This window comes from Pinus tabuliformis, chromosome 4_1 (assembly GCF_031772625.1).
Source record: "Pinus tabuliformis cultivar Carrire ecotype Pingquan chromosome 4_1, CPIR1, whole genome shotgun sequence".
NCBI classification, from domain to species: Eukaryota; Viridiplantae; Streptophyta; class Pinopsida; order Pinales; family Pinaceae; genus Pinus; species Pinus tabuliformis.
In genome coordinates, this window is record NC_142303.1 from 650494272 (window position 1) to 650512627 (window position 18356).

Genomic DNA, 18356 nt, shown 5'->3' on the forward strand with positions numbered 1-18356 from the left:
CTATAGGACCTTAACACCTTCGACTTCTATAGTGTCTTCTATAACTGTATATGGATCTATATGGTCTTATCAACAAATTTTCCAACCCTCAAGGTATCTCTTGCAAAATCCTTTCTTACTCCTAAGTGCTTCCCATATGCAATATCCAAAGATGAAGGTGACAAATATCCAAAAGAAGTTTTAAATGGGGACTTACCAGTAGAAGTGTGGGTTGATCTATTATAAGAGTGTTTTATATATACCATATTTTCATCCCAGGTCTTAAAATTGTTCTTATTATAACCCCTCAAAAGTTGCACTAAAGCTTTGTTGACTACTTTCATCTTCCTATTTGTCTTAGGACGGAATGTTGTAGACCTCTTCAACTATGTGTCCATATTCTCCCAAAATGTAGTCCAAAATGCACTAATAAATATTATGTCCTTTTCTAAAACAATTCACCTTGGTATCCCAAAGTGCACCCAAACCTATCCAAAGAACAAGATTTCTGCTTATTTCCCACTAATAGTCATTTTAGAGGGCATTAAAACACACATCTTGTTGAACCTGTTAACTACGATGAATAGGTAGTCATGTCCCTTCCTGATTATTGGTAAATCTCCAACAAATTCCACGGAAATGATTTCCCAAGGATGAGTGTGTACATGTAAGGGATGATATATACCTTGTTTCCTATTACTAGGCTTGATGGTACAACAAAGCATGCATCGTCTTATGAACCTAGCTACATGTTCTTTCATCTTGGGCCAATACACATACCCAAGCAAGTTGGATATTGTATTCCCTACACCAAATTTCATTGCAACCTTGGAGGTGTGAGCGTGTAGAATAACCTATCCTAGAGATGGTAGTCAATGGTGTTGACACCATTCTGCACATGAATTTGACCCTGCAACTGCCAAAACACCTCCTTGAAGTCCTCATCCTCTGAATATGCCTCTCTATATGAATCATGGGTTAATGGATCCATGTGCATTAGATTTACCAAATCTATGATCTTTGATGTGGGTGGACTTAAAAGTATGCTAGCTAACTTGTTTGTGTTACCCTTCTTGTACTTGATCACTAAATGAAATTGTTGTAGAAACCCCATCCACTTGTCATGCTTGGTATGTTGTAGTATACTTTGGGCATGAAAGTACCATAGTGGTTGGTGATATGTGTGGATTACTGTCTCCTTTCTTTTTAGATAGTGCTTCCACTTCTTCATAGCTTGCACCAGGGCATAGAGCTCCTTGTCATAGGTAGGGTAGTTAAGAATTTCCCCATGAAATTGTTAGACATTATGACAATACTTGTGGTAGATCAGTTCCCAAACTCCGTAACCTGTGCATTTATTAATCATTTTGGGGAAGCCATTATAGGGTGACATGTCCCAGATGACATCATGCTCATGTCATTGACGCCACATGGTGCCATCTGAATGGTGACACTTGTCACTCAGATTTGGCACAATTGACCACCTGAAAATACTGAAAACACATGCCCTGTGTCATCCTTGTTGATGTCATCTTGTTGATTGTGTTGCTACACTTTCTGTATGAGCTAATCACATTGCACCATCTTTCATCCACATTGTCTTGAGTACGGAAGTGGTGAACCATGGTATTGCACCAAGAATATTGAAATTCCTAAGGGATCTTCAACTCAAATTATCAACCTGAGGTTCATACAAACTTAGAGATGACATTGCTATATGCAAAACAAATTGGATTCCAAATCTTGCTGATGAAGGTACAATTGAAAACCACTTCTAGCTATGAAAGTATAAATTCCATTTACTCAACTTGTATATGCTTTATTAAGCAATTCATGAAAGGACAGGGGTTATTTTACTTGCAGAAAGAAACCTATTTTATCTTGCAAAATCCATAAAACTACCAAATCTACTTGCATAAAGGAATCTATTTTATCTTTCATAATTCATCAAACTACCAATCATAATTGCATGTATCTACTACCTAGCTCATAGTTGCTTGAAAATCGGTAGCGTACTTGCATCATACTTGTGATAAAAAGACTAATTCTACTCTATTTTTCAATGAAGAAAAGGAATGGTTGGAGTGGCCTAGGAGATTCACCTGATCATAAAATCACAATTGGGGGTCATTATTCATCTTGAATGAGTCAAAATTGCAGTGGGGATCAAAACTGATGAAGAAAAGTGGTGCTATAGGCTTGCTACAGGTGGCTGCTACAAGAAATCTTGTATTGCTACAAGAGGGATTATGAGTGGCTTTTGAGGGTGATAATGATGTCTTTGGGGTATGGAGAGGTGGATGGAGGTTTTGGTAAATGAATGGAATTTGGGTTGAACCCCGAGCCAAGCTCAGGACCTCCCAGAGGTCTTTTTTTCACTAGGATGAGTGCTCACAATATACTTAGGAAAAATGACTTATGGAAATAGAGTTTTGGGACAGATTTGAAGGTGGAAAGAGAATATGGAGGAGTTCAAGATGGAAGTGGTGAAGGTTCCCTTCCCCACATATAAACACATCCCTATAATCAATCATATGCATACATCCATTTATCATCAACAAATTGAGATAACCTAAAATGGAAAATATGAGTTCAATTCAAATAACATCTAGTTTATGCCATAGCATTGATCTAATCACTAAATTGACTTCCAATATATAGAAAGAAAATGTAAAACAGAATAAATAACACTAATCTATTTCCAAGAAATCATAAACACAACAATTTTGGACTATGATTGTGAATCCTTCCACTCATTATCCCATAAGAGAGGTGATGTAGAGGCTTGAAACCACAAGTTTTTATAGATTAATCTCTACTGAAATGAAAGAAATTATGAACTTCTTGTAATCAAGAATAAGCATAATTACAAAAAGAGGGACCAAAGCCTCCGGGTTGGGCCTAAACCCAAGGGTCTCAACCCTCTAAAACTAACTTTGATCCAACTTAAAATCCAACTACTCATTATCAAAAAGTGCAAGTGTTTGTCAACTTAATTGTCTTAAATTTATTACATAAATTATCATCCGGAGTTTGTAAACTTATGAAGTGCAAGTGCACAATAAATGCTAGAAGCCTTTTATTAAGTTGGATTTATTAATTGATTGAGTTATTGGAAATGTGTTTTTAAGTTTTGTATCCCTATTTCAAAAATGAAATTATCATTGCTATCTAGTGAAAATAAAATGATTGTGAATCTAAAGAAATATTCCTTGAAAAATGAAACCATAAAGAAATCACACTCGCAAAATGAAAACTAGATTAACTTGCACTTGCTGAAGGACAACTATATTAACTCACACTTCCTGAATAAAAGCTATATTAACTCACACTTGCAGAATGAAAACTATATTAACTCACACTTGTAGAATGAAAACTAGATTAACTCACACTTGCTTCAAAATTGAAAGTTCAAGAAAGTAACTACAATCAAACCACTCTTCTTCTGAAATTAAACTAAGAAAACTTTTGAATAATAATGCTATGAACATAAAGCTGAAGGAAATCTATATACATAAATATATAGAGAGAAACATCTTATGCTATGAAATTGAAATGATTTTTAATGAAATTCCAAAGAATTCACAAGGAAATCATTGGTATTTTGATGATTCAAATCAGTTGCAAAGACTATACAAGAGAACTGTAAAACTACCATAAGAAGATCAAAACTATAAATGGTCAGGATTAATATTCGATGATTCGAAAACAACTAATAGAGAACTTCATTACTGCTTTTCTAATCAAAATAAATATCACTGCTGCTATCCAATCTAAAATCAGACAAAGAATTATGATAACATATGTAAAAATATTGAATCAAATAATAACAGAAAGGAAAATCTACAAGTTAAAAACCCTCACTATTTGCAGGGGCCCTCCACAAACAGGCGGCCTCAAGATTCAACGAACAGTTAATTGTGCATAGAGTCTTCTAAGGCACTTCCATTAAATAAAAACACAGGTTTCAAAATGATTACAAACAAAAAATATTCATTCACGTCGTCCCCTATTTTTTTCTACCTTACAGTGTCTCTCTAGCTGTGATGGCTTGGGTTTATATGAAAGTCTCCCTATCCATGTCCACAAATTTTTTCCATAAGACATGGATCCTCAAGTGGTTTAGAGCATCCACCACTATTAACTTGATGAGGCCATGGTGAGCTAAATGTTGGTGCTTTCCTTCCCTCACCTTCTAACTCATCTCCATGATTGAATGTAGGAGGAAATGGGGGACACTAAGTCTTTGAGGGAGAGGTAATTCTGCCTTGAATCTCAACTCATGTAAAAGCCTGAAGTGTTAGGCATAAACCACACTTATTCTTCCTTCACAAGATATGTCCTTAAGGATAGGATAAGCTACCTCATCCCAAGGGTAAGGTAAACATTCTCTTCTCACTTCATTCTTATCTTCTACAGGCTTCTCTTTTGAAAGGAATATGTTTTTCATAGTTGTGACACTCGCTTGTGTTTTTCTCCACCTAATTCCTAGAGGCAAGGTGGTCATTCTGCTTATGGTTTCAGGACTAAGAAAGATGGGAAACCCTTTGATAATGGTAGTAGCATTGTCTTGCTCTTGAGAATGTAATGCCATGGAAAATTAATGAGAAATATCATCATCATACCTATTTAGCAACTCAAAGAAACCCAACCACTGGTGTCTTACGAAGATGTCCACTATAGGAGGGTGTTAGTGAATTCTCCTATTGTCTAATGGTTCTCTTATGTTAAATGCTCCCCCCATTTCTTCTATTATTCCTCCTTGATGCTATGTAGGTGTGGAATTAAAAAAAATGCAAGCAGTCTTAGTGGTGAACAATTTTAAATTGTTAGTAGTAGTGAGGAAGAAGAGTGCTCGAATTTATATCAACCAAACTATTTTTCTCTTCTTTGAACCACAACAAACTTCAAAAATACCTCCTATTTATCAGTTGACTATTATAGGCTCTTAAATTGAAGCATAATTCTCATGAAAATGGATGTAGAAACGAGGAAGGAGGGTGTCACTTACTTATTTTAAAAATAATTCTGGGTGTGCATGAAGGTTTTGAGACAATATCGAGCCACTGTGATTCATTTTTCTTCTCCTAATTCCTCCTGTAGCACTTGCAGGCTTGCATGTAGCTTTCTCCTGTAGATAGGGTTTGAAACTCCTCAGTGGCACCCTAGGTTCTCTGATGCACTAGCTCGTCCTTTCGCTACCTACTTTTGGAATGAGTGATGGTGAAAATTAATTCGATCCCAACACATAATATCCTCTTTTTGTTAAAAGCTTGGAGCGCTCTAGTGACTTGGCATTAACACGAGTTTCCTCTTTTGGATCATTTTCCCCACTAAATGAAATAATTTCTTTCTCCTCGTGATTATCAAATGACTCTTCGAGGACACCACTTCGTTTTGAATTGAAATTTCCACATTGAATGGGTGAATTAACTTAAACTTAAGTTTACTAGCCATGGGTGGCCAAGTTCACTAGCCACCTCGAGCCTATTAACACACCTCTCTCGTTCAAAGTGAGATTTTTGTCATTTTATGCATAGGGAAGAGGTGAGGGTTTCCATACCTGAGCCTACTTGTGGATTGAAATGTTGTAGAGGTTTGCATGTTGGATATGGACCATATATCATTATGATTAATGGAGTTGACTCTTTGACTTATTTCCTATGCATGTCTTCATTCTGGATGATACCTTGATTGTTGCTTTTGTTGTGTGTGTGCAAGTGCCTCTTTGATGTCCAAGATGCTGTTGGTGGTGGAAATCCTCCCTGAGGATGATGTGTCTCTTAATAGTGCAGACAAGGCTCCATCATCCCTTCTGGTGGTGGAAAAAGTAATATCAGTGATTTTTGTTGTGGCTTCACAAGCTGCTACATGACGAGTTTTTTTTTTTTTTTGTAGCAGTCTTTTGATCCCCTCCTTGAAGTCTTCATTTTTCATGATGGTGTTGAGGGAGATGATGAAAATTCATGAGGAAATGGTTAGAGTCATGAAGGAGTCACTATAGACACTGTAGAAATATAAAACAATTGATTATGTGTTTTTTTTAAGGTAGGACAGAGTGTAAAATTTAAGCATTTTTTGGTGAAATGGAGTGGATGGGTGATGTATGGATGATGTAAAAATCATTGGAGGAACCTATTTATCATCTCCTAGAGTCATAATGGTATTTTGGCTTGTTCTCCTCATTATATCTCCCTCGTGTAGATTCACAGGCTCCTTATATAGCATTACAGTACCTCCTATAACAATATTGGTCCTTCCTGTAGCATCATAGAGAGGGGGTGAAATTCAAATTTCTTGCTGATGGGATGGTGGAGAGAGATGGTCATACGAATGGAAAGGATGGATATGAGGTGTATGGATGGAGGGATGGATGATAGCTTGTAGGCTTTGGCCTGTAGCCATTAAATCGGTCACTGTGTGCAATCCTGCAAAACAAGAGAAAGGAGACATGGTATAAGCTTCTTCCTTGTTCCTCTTTTCCTGTTTTTTATTTTATTTTATTTTATTTATTTATTTATTTTTTCCTTGAGATAAACAGGCTGCCTCTGAGGAGGTTTTCAACCTGCATGCCTATCTTTGGTGCCTCAAAGGAGGTTTTCACCTAGGGATATTTATTATTGTTTCTCTCTTCTTTTTTCTCCAGTGCTGCCTCAAAAAGGTTTTTATTAAGGGTGATAGGAAGTGGATGTCTTGTTCTTGATATGGTGTTTCCTCATGAGATCTTCAATCAAATTTGATGTGAATTGTTCTCCTTGATGAGTAACTACCTCCCTTGGATATCCAAACTTGTAGAAGATGTTTTCTCTTAAAAATTCAACTACTTTCTGCTCAGTTTCTGCTTTGACTGCCTCTGTCTCAGTCCAATTTTTCGAGTAATCAATGCACACAATGATGTACTTCTTATGCCCTTATGGTAGATCAGTTAGCCTAATGAAATCCATGCCTCGCTTGTCCAATTTCTTTAATAGCACTTAAGGTTGTAGGGGAATTTCATCCCCGGGCATGGGTTTTCCCATCCTTTGGCACTAGTCACATCTAGTTGTGCATCTATTTGCATCTTGATGTAAAGTGGGCCAATAGTAACGAGCCTGTAAAAATTTAAAGGTTGCCCTTTTGGCAAAAAATGACCTACAAATTGCCCATCATGACATGCTGAGAGGATGTCAAAGGCCTCCTCTTATCTTACACATCTCCTCAAGATATGATCTAGTCCCAATCTGAAATGATTTCCCCCAATCCAAGTGAAAGGAGAGCCTTTCCTTACAATCATTATTTTCTCTCTGGATGATAGATTAGGAGGGAACCTCCTAGCAACCAAGTACTTGGCTATGTTAGAAAACCAAGGAGAAAGCATCGATATGGAAAAAAGGTGTTCATATGGTAGTTGATCATCCACTATCTCCTCATTACTTGTAGGCAAGGTTAACCTGGACCAAAAATATGCAACCACATTTTCCTTCCCTAGTTTGTCAATAATAGTCAAATCAAATTGTTGTAACAACAAAAACCATCTAATTATCCTAGCATTGACATCATGCTCATTAATCAAATATTTGATGGCTGCATGATGAGTATGAACAAAATTTTGATACGCAGTGATATAGTACCTGAATTTGTTTAAATAATGTACTATAACTAAGAGTTATTTTTGAGTGAAAATGTAATTCAACTCAGCTTTAGACAAATTCTTACTAATGAAATAGATAGCATAAGGAAAATTATCCTCTAATTGTCCCAAGGCTACCCCCTAAAATTTTATCTGATGCATCAATATGGATATGGAAAGGAAATGCCCAGTTGGGACCCCTTAGGATGGGTGCAATGGCCAATTTTTCTTTCAACACTTCAAAGGCCTCTTGAAAATCATTGGTCCAACATAAATCTAAATCTTTGGAAAATAAACCAAACAAAGGCGAAGCCACTTTACTAAAGTCTTTTATGAATCTCCCATAATTCCCAACTATTCCCAAGAAACTCTTGGCATCTCTTTTCTTTTGAGGGGTAGAGACCCATTTCAAGATGATAATTTTGTTTGGGTCAACCTGTATGCCTTCCTTGCATATGGAATGGCCAAGGAAAACCCCCTCATTCATTAAGAACTCACGTTTCTCAAGGCTTATAAAGAGATTCATTTCAAGGCATTTCTTTAAGGCCTTGCACATATTGGAGAGAGCATCATGGAAGTCACATCCATAAGGAGTGAAATCATCCGTGTATATTTCAACATAGTCATGAACAAGTTTAAAAAAATAGTAAAAAATTCCCTCTGGAAAGTATCAGGGGCATTGCATAAAACAAATCGAAGAACTCTACAAGCAAAGGTATCCCAAGGACATGTGAATGTGGTTTTATCTTGGTCTTCAGGGCTGCTCTGGATTTGGTTGTACCCACTAAATGCATCTAGGAAGGAGAATAATTTCTTCACTGCAAGTCCATCTAGGACTTGGTACATGAAGGGCAAAGGAAAATGGTCCTTATTTGTAGCCTTGTTAATTTCCTGAAAATCAACACAGATTCTCCTCTTCCCATTCTTCTTAGGAACTAAAATAAGAGTTACACCCAGTCACTATCTGAAATTGAGTATATGAACCCTGCATTCAGTAGCTTTTGCAATTATTCTTTCATAATGTCCTTAAGAGTTTGGTTCATCCTTATTTAGGGTTGGCACACAAGATTGCATCCCTCCTTGATGTAAATATGATGAGTACAAACTGAGGGATGAAAACCTTTCATTTCCTTATAATCCAAAGCAAAAGCATCCATGTGTTGCCTCAACACTTTGCACAATTTTTCTTCCTATTTGGCTGAGAGAGAAGGGTTGATATTTAAGGTTTTGGATGGGCTAAACTCTACAATATTGACATGTTCTAGACTCAAGTCAATAGGGAAAAATTTAGTCTAAGGATTACTCCCAGATTATTTCATCAGCGAGGATATGCTCAATGAGGTCATCTTCATCAGGTTGCTGCCCTCCTGTAATAGTATCTAGAGTGCATATTAGGTAGGGTATGGTGTGATACATCTCATCTTCTTCCTCCTCTTCGAACCACAAGGGTAAGTCATGCTCAATATAAGGGTGAGCAGGAGGATACAATACCAATGATTTTGACAAAGGTCCATTCTTAATGGTCATGTTCCAAGCCCTACAACTGACGTAAGAATTAGTAGTGGCTAACCATGGTATTCCTAATATGATAGGATAGCCATTAAACTTGGTTTTGGGCTAGAGAACTAGGAAATTAGTAGGATACTACCAAGAGTCAATGTGGAACATAACATATTTATCAAATCCCTCGGGAGCTACTGTCGATCTGTCTATAAGCTGCAAGACATGGGTGGTATTTGTAAAAGCCCCTTGGATATTTAGCTTTAGCATGGTTTCCTTAGTCATCACATTGATTGCAGCCCCAAGATCAATCAAGGTATAGGGAATATAAGGCCATCAATGTGCACATATACTACTGGGCTTCTACGGTCTAGATATTTCAGGAAGATCACCCTCCCAAGCATCAAATCAAATAGTTTCCCAACAACATTTATGGCGGGGGTGTCTCTTTTTCTTCTCCTAGGATTTTTGAAACATTTATCCTTTATAAGCTTATTACATGTGGGAACATATTTAATGGCCCGGAGAAGGGGAAGCTTAACACACAAATTCTTTAATTCTCCCATAAGTTCAATATCTTTTGGGGTATGCTAGCTAGGGTGGATCAGCCTCTTAGGAAAAGGAAGTGGATTAACTTGAGGAACAATATCTTCCTTCTCTTATTCAAGCTCTTCAGGTGGAGAAGGTGGATGGTCATATGGAAGCACTCTCCTAGATCGAAGGTTAATCTCTTGGATTTCCACAACATAAGCAGGACAGGATGTCTCTCCACTATAACCTATTGTGATTGCTTGTTGTTCAGGTTTATATTGGGTTGAGAAGGCCTTTGATATTGCTTAGGTGGAGTAGGATGAGTGAGATATGGTTGAGGTTGGGGTGGAGGTAGTAAAGTAGGAGGTTGGTTGACTTGAGGCCTCCACCCTTGTGATGGGTTTCCCCATTGAGAAGATTGGGGTGGATATGGCTAAAAAGGATGGTTGATAGGTTGAGGAGGATATAGAGGAGAATAAGGCTAAGAAGAAGGTGTGGACCATGATAGATGAGTGGAAGAGGACCAAGCTTCAAAAGGTGCATTCTGATTTGGATTATAATAAGGGTAGTGTGCACCTTGCATAACTTGTTGATATGGTCGAGGTCCTTGAGGTATTCTTTGATTAATAAAAAAAAGTTGCTCTGATCCACCTTCTGCCCCTCGATATACAAATTTAGTCCTGGAAAGGAATGGAATTTGTCTGTTGCGTGATTTTCTTCACAGACTAGGTAGAATTCTATGACATTCAATGGGAATTCATTCCTAGGATGTCTTTTGGTGCATCTAGGGAAAAAAATAGCTAGTGCCCTTTTTGCTTCCTCTTATTTTCTTTCGATTTTCATGGTATCCATTTGAAATGCAAAGGTATGCAACATTTCACTCTTGAAATCCTCCAACATGTTACCTATCTCATTCTTGATGGATGTTGTGGAGGGAAAGGAACTGACCAAGCCTTAACTAGCCCTTCCCTTCCTCCTGATAGCCCTAGAGGGATTCTTGAATACATTTTTTATGTCATCATAGGATAAATGATGTGTATCTCCTCCAAACAACATGTTGAAGGTTTCCAACATATCCTCACTAATCCCTAAGAGACGAACTAGCTTGAGTGATTCAAGATCAAGGGTATAGTTGGCTCTCTTATAAACAAGTTGAAACCTTTCCTCATAGTATTTTAGGGATTCATCAGGTCCAAGTTTCATCTGAAATATTTCTTCCTTTGTCTCTTTGGACCTACAATATTCTTTGTACTTTCTATTCCAGACATGGTGCATTTGGGCCCAAGTAGTGATGCTACCCCTAGGCAGACCCATAAACCAGCACAAGGTTGCATCTTCAAGGGTAGAGGGGACTAACTTAAGCTTCTGCTCATCAAAGGAATAGTCATAGGTTCTACAAACAACAAGAAATTCAAACATGAAGGTGTCAGGATCCTCATAGGTTAAGCCATGGAAGTGTGGAAGGGTAGTAGGGCTTATGTTCTTCATTCTAGCCTCTCCATTGGTCTCTTTGACAGGGAAAACCTCATTGTCCCTGTTTTTAACCATAGTTTGGGTAGGTGAAGTGGGTTCTTCTTCCTCCCCAATAGGTTCTTCAAAAATTAATGGTTTCTCACCTAGAGGGTCTTCTAACTCCACTGTAGTTAGAGAGGGAAGCTCATAGGCATCGAAGAAGAGTGAAGGTTGACTATTTCAGGGTGTGGGGGTTTTTGGTAAGTATTTCCCTTGATTATCCCTACTCCTACAAAGAATGAAAGAAATATTCTTTTTATTTTTTCACTTTTTCAAAAATTGTATGTAAAATAGAAACAATGCTTAAGCAGAAACAACATCTACTTAGACACCTCCCCAACAACGATGCCAAAAAGTGGTGAGCCCTAGTATTGAACCAAGAATTTTGCAACTCCCAAGGTCTCCTCAACTCAAATTATCAAACTGAAGTTCGTACAAACTTAGAGGTGACAATGTTATATGAAAAACCGATTGGATTCCACTTTGCCACCCTTTATCATACATTAGATCAAACATGCTATGCGACCATTCCTCCTACTGAATTAAAGTGAAAACTTGTTGATGAAGGTACAATTGAAAACTAATTCTAGCTATGAAAGTGGAAATTCCATTTACTCAACTTGTAGATGCTTAATTAATCAATTCATGAAAGGACAAGGGTTAATCTACTTGTAGAAAGAAAGTTATTTTATCTTGCAAAATCCATCAAACTACCAAATCTACTTGCAGAAAGGAAGCTATTTTATCTTGCATAATTCATCAAACTACCAATCATAATTGCATGTATCCTCTACCTATCTCACACTTGCTTGAAAATTAGTAGCCTACTTGCATCATACTTGTGATAAAAGGACTAATTCTACTTTGTTTTGCAGTGAAGAAAAGGAATGGTTGGAGTGGCCTAGGAGCTTCCCCTGATCATCAAATCACAGTTGGGGGTCATTATTCATCTTTACTGAGTCAAAGTTGCAATGGGGATCAAAACTGATGAAGGAAAGTGGTGCTATAGGCTTGCTATAGGTGGCTGCTACAAGAGGTCCCATATTTCTATAAGAGGGCCTGTAATGCTACAAGAGGGATTTCAAGTGGACTTTGAGGGTGATAATGATGCCTTGAGGGTATGGATATGTGGATGGAGGTTGTGGAAAATTTAAGGGAGTTAGGTTGAGCCCCTAGCCAAGCTCAGGACCTCTTAAAGGTTTGTTTTTCACTAGGATGAGTGCTCACGGTATACATAGGAAAAATGACTTATGGAAATAGAGTTTTGGGACAAAGTTGAAGGTTAAAAGAGAAGATGTAGGACTTCAAAATGGAAGTGGTAAAGGTGCCCTTCCCTGCATATCAACACAACCCTGCAATCAATCACATGCATACATCCATTTATCATTAACAAAATGAGATAACCTATGATGGAAAAGATGAGTTGAATTTAAATAACATCTAGTTTATGCCATAACACTGATGTAATCACTAAAATGACTTCTAATATATAGAAAGAAAATGTAAAACATAACAAATAACACTAATATGTTTTCAAGAAATCATAAACACAATAATTTTGAATTGTGGTTGTGAATCCTTCCACTCATTCTCCCACAAGAGAGATGATGTAGAGGCTTACAACCATAAGTTTTTATAGATTAATCTCTACTGAAATCAAAGAAACTATGAACTTCTTGAAATCAAGAAGAAACATAAGTACAAAAAGAGGGACCAAAGCCTCTGGGTTGGGCCCAAACATAAGGGTCTCAACCCTCTAAAACTAACTCGGATCTAGCTTAAAATCCAACTTCTCATTATCAAAAAGTGCAGTTCTCATACATCACATAAAAGTTCAAAGTAACAATGTCAAGCTTCAAGCTCAATATCTACACCTATCTGAACAAAAACTTCGAATCCTAATGAGTTTTTATTCTTGTTTATTTATACAAAATGGAAACTAATAGCAGCTCCCTTAAAAGTAAGAGTGATTCCCTCCTTGATCTCGAAAATGGTGGATCTTGTCCCTCCATAGCTTTACTTGGACTAGGAGTCACTCGGTTGCCAATGAATTCGAAATGGTGAGATAGGATACTGTGATCCCAAGCCGAGTTAGAAAGTTAAGGAGGTGGAAAAAATGGTTAGATTATCTCCTAGTTTTCTCCATCAAGCCCCTATATAACCACATTAGGCCACATAGTATCAAAAACACCTTTTGCTCCTCTCACTAAGCATAATATAACAAAAAATTTAAATTAATGTGAGAGAAGGATAGATTTAACACTGGAGTAGGGCATAATTATCTTCAAAATATACCTATCAGACTCATCAGGAATCAAAGGGTGTCTTGGGCCTTAGTTTTTCAATAGTTTACTTTGTTAAGTTTTTAATGCAAAAATCATCGGGTTCAACCCTGTCCATAATAAATTTCCACATTTCTCAGCCCAACGTCATCTTAGGCCTAAACCTCTGCACACACCTTTGATCTTCCAAGGAAGTCCTCCCATGGGAACCTCCGTTATTAAACACTCTGCTAATCAAATTCCTAGAACTGCTCTTCTCTTCTATGTGGATTCCCTTTGTGTGCACCTTTGATCCTTCAAAGGAATCTCCACTGGGAATATGTGGAATGTGAGCCCTTCCATTGGCCAATATAAACTTCTTTCACCACAATGTTATCAGCCACATTTTCCTAGCTCATTATTTGGCCGCTCCAATAAAAAAATTCGCCACATTTGGCAACAATGTCAAACTTAACTTGCTCCAAATTTATCCTTCACTAATATTAACTATGAAACTTTTGAGTTTGGGGTACATGACTTTGATTAAAAATAAATTTTGATCCAAGAGGTCATTCCAGAACTTGTATATACCACTGGAAAGCTCTTTAGATCTCAATCCACCTAATCAGTCACAAAAAACACTTGAGGTGATCTTCTTATATGAAAATGGCTTCAAAGTCTCTACATCTTCACCATATTTTCCTTTACCATACTTTGAGTTGATCTTCGTTATTCTTGCAACAATCTCTATGTTTTCCTTCATATTCTTGACCTTTTATATCAATGACAACACATTTCTAACATTCTCCCCTTTGGCATTGATGACAACACTATCACGTAAAAAAACACCATAAAGAAACAAAATCCTAAAGTGTATGTCTTATTCATTTTTTTTTTTCTCCTCCTTTGGATCATTCTCCCCCTATGATTCACTTCTTCTCTGTTTTATAGTTGATCTAGTGTACTTCTACTAGTGTACTTCTCCTTTTGTGGTGTTACATCTCCTCTTTTCTTTTGTTTGAGGTCCTTCTAGCTTTTTTTTTTTTTATTACCAATACTTATCCCCCTTTGAAATCCATGGAAGAGACACCAACATCCTCCCCTTGTCAACAACATCCCCCTGTCATGTTGATCATGTGGACTTGGTAGGTTCATCTTCTAAGATGTTGAAGTGCTTTCTAGATGTCTCTCTTCTTCTTGAGGAAGATCCGTTGGAGGGAGCCAAGATGAAAAACTCCCAATATATGCCTTAAATATTTGAATTGATCACTTGGGAGATGTTTGGTTAATATATCATCTACCTACTCTTTTGTAGGGGAATACTCCAACTTGAAAATCTGATTTGTATCTTTCTTTCTTAAGAAATTGTACTTGATTGGAATATGCTTTGAATTTGAGTGAAAAACAAGATTCTTGGACATGCTAATGATAGTTGTATTATCACAAACGATAGGAATAAGATGATCATAGAACATTTCTACATATTTTAAAATCTACTTCGCCCATAAGAGTTGAGTGCAACAAGAAGTTGCTAATGTATATTCAGCTTCAACAGTCGAAAGAGAGATTGAAGCTTGCTTCCTGATCAACCATGAAACTAGACATTATCCAAGAAATAAATCACCACCACTAGTGTTTTTCTGATCATCTGCATCACCTGTGGGTCTCTGCATTCTTAAGGGACCACATAAGTCCATGTGTACTAATTGCAATGGTCTGGTTGATGAGATATCCTTAGTCTTGGAAGGTGATCGAACTTGATTTTCCAACTGAAAAGACTTGAAAATAGTATTCTTAGGATTTGATAGCTTTGGAAGATCTTTAACAACATCCTTCTTTCCTAGTCTGATTATCTAATCAAAATTCAGATGTCCGAGTCTCCTATGTCTCAGCCAGCTCTCCTCAATCTTTGTCAAGCAACACCTCTCCGTCTTCTCTTTTAGAACATAAACATTATTGTATGTTCTCACAACTTCAACTACATCTTCTTCAGTGCATGCTGACTTGATATGAAAATTCTTAGCTATGAACAACACATCATAGCCTTGATCACACATCTGAGACACACTGGGAAAATTATGCTTCAACCCATAAACAAATCAAACATTCCTCTCTTTATCTCTTCCATTTGATAAAATGACAACTCCTTTACCAACAATCTTACCAGGTGCATTATTTCCAAAGGTCACATTACGCTTCTCAACTGGTTCCCATGACAAGAACTCACTTCTCTAAACTGGCATGTGCTTGGAACAAGCACTATCAACATACCTGTTGTCTCTTGGAGACAATTCCTGAATATAGGGGAACCAATGCCCAGGACATTTACTAAAAATGATAAAATACTTTAAATGAATGTTCAGAGGAGGAAACTATGAGAGCTACAATGGATAACTTAGTTCAAAAACCTATCTTTAAGAACTAGATTTTCCAAGAAAAATGAGAGTTGCATGAATTAGGGTTTAAAAGATGACTAGAAGCAAAATGAGGAAAATAGGGCATAATCACTGAAGCACTTAAGAATCTCAATGTTTGAACCTGTAGAGGAAATGATTCAAAGAACAAGAGAGATGGATGAATGCCTGATATGGAGGAGAGCCCTTTAAGGGATTTAAACAAAAAACATAAGTACCATTAATTCCAGGTAAATTCATAAATTTGATCTAAATGAACCTGTTTCTCTTACATCTCATATCACTAGAAGCAAAATACAAATGAAATGAAAGATAAGGAAAGGAAAACAATGTTGTAACTTTCCCAAATATGGAATCAATTTGGTCTTTATTCTTTAGTTCCTGAGAAATTTATTCATTACAAAGGCCCTTCATTTTCAGAGTCTAAACCCTTACCCAATGTTAGTTTGAGACGTTTATTCTCCCCTAGAACTAACTATCAAGAATTAGTTACAAAATTAATCTTTTTAATTAAAAATTTATTTTAATTTTGGGAGAATATACAATAAAAAATTATAAAATTAATGAATTTAATATTATATAAAATATTGTATAATATTAAATCTTTTTAAAATAAAACTAAAGTCTCGTCCCTTTAGAAATGTTCTTAACATATATCCCTCATGCTTGTTAATAATTATAAATGTCATGGCATCATGAGAAGTACATGGTCAACCAAAGGTCTTTTATTCTACAACCCATCCACGTGCGCGCACACACACACATAGATATATATATATATATGCAGCTAACGTGGAAGTGGTGAGGGCCCAAGGTTGTTGTTATGTGCTAGTCAGTGAACCATGGATGGTTTTGAAAAATCATAAAACCACTTTGTGATACCCCTTGCAGTGGTTTCAAAAAAATGGAGTGGGGGTGCCACAATCAACAACAATCGTTGATCTAGTGATGGGTGGTTTTGATGAAAGAATTTTATGACACCCCTCCATCACTTAACTCTCGGGCATGTAAACCTGTTGCAAATCCATTGATCTAGAGTTTAAATGTTTTAGGTCTTTGATTTGTACTTGACTCTAACATTGATTGATATCCAACATTTTGCAACAAAGTGATTGGAAAAATATTTTTTTTATCATCTTTGTATTTATCCAAGCAAGTATTGTAGAAATTCCTTGTAGATTCAAATTGCATACTGTAATATGCTAAAACAACTGACTTGAATCTACTCTACTCACCAGAGAAAACAATAATTGATTAATGAAATCACAAAGAATAGAAGAGAAAGAATTCAATCACACATACCACAATAATGTTATGGGGAAAACCACAACTAAAAACCCCTGCTATCTATATATTGCATTAATCAGAAAATATGAGAAGATTACAATGCTTGGCTTAAGCCCGAGAAACCTTTGAACCATCTCTATCTATCTCACTACCAACTTGTGCACAAGATTCTCTTGGCACACCTTTATCTCACAAGCTCCACACACAAACTTGTGCTTCCTATTGCTTGGTCTCACCAACTCGTGCTCACAAAAACAATGATTAAACTTGTTCCTTCATTCCTTGTTTTAAAGGAAATTTGAATGGCTAAAATTGGTGAGTTTTCTAATTAAGGAATGATTTATTTTAGGCCTTCTTTTGATTGCACACACCATCTATTTAATTTAGATGATTTTACAACTGAGAGTACAATGTCCCTGAACTCCAATCTCAACTGGGTCTTTCTATGATCTGATGTGCATGAGTTAACTATGAACGAATATTCAGTTTACTGGTTGAGCAGTGTTGGTTACACCCCACTACTACAAGTTACACCCCACTACTAGATCTCCTACTAATTCCTCCATCAGTTGGAGCTAGTTTAACTAAATTTAACTCAATTAAATTGAATTAAATAATTACAACTCAAAAGAACTCAACCTAGTCCCCTAAAATTTAGGAACCACTCTACATGACTCTAGATAGACTCCCGAATCGAATTAACTGAACTAAGTCAAATTAACTTAGTTAACTATTACAAGTTGATATGAGAATTACAATTACAATTTAATTCCCAATTTAATTCAAGGACAAATTAAATTAGGATTTTTCTTGATGCTATTTTTAACATTTCTTGTCGCTATTTTTAACACAACCTCTCAACAAGAACGGAATTCAACTCCAACCTTATTTGGTACATTTGGAATGTTCTGCATGCAACTCTTGTCACTATTGTTGTTTCTACTACACCTATGCAACTGAAAAGCATCCAAAAATAAATTGTATCAATTGTGTCTGCAACTGCCTACTGGAAAAAATTGTGTTGCTACTGACTCTACTACTAAGCCTCTTTCTCTTCTATCAAATTTTCTCTACACTCCTCAGTATCTGACTGATGCCAATCCTCCTGATACTGAATATTGTGGGCCCATGTAGAAAGGAAATGATCCATGAGACAAAAAACACCTCAATGTATCCTACCCAATTTAAAATTGTTAGACTAATGTTTCATATCACCCCACCTCACACCTAGAGGTATGCCTGCATGTGCTCCCTTTTCCAACT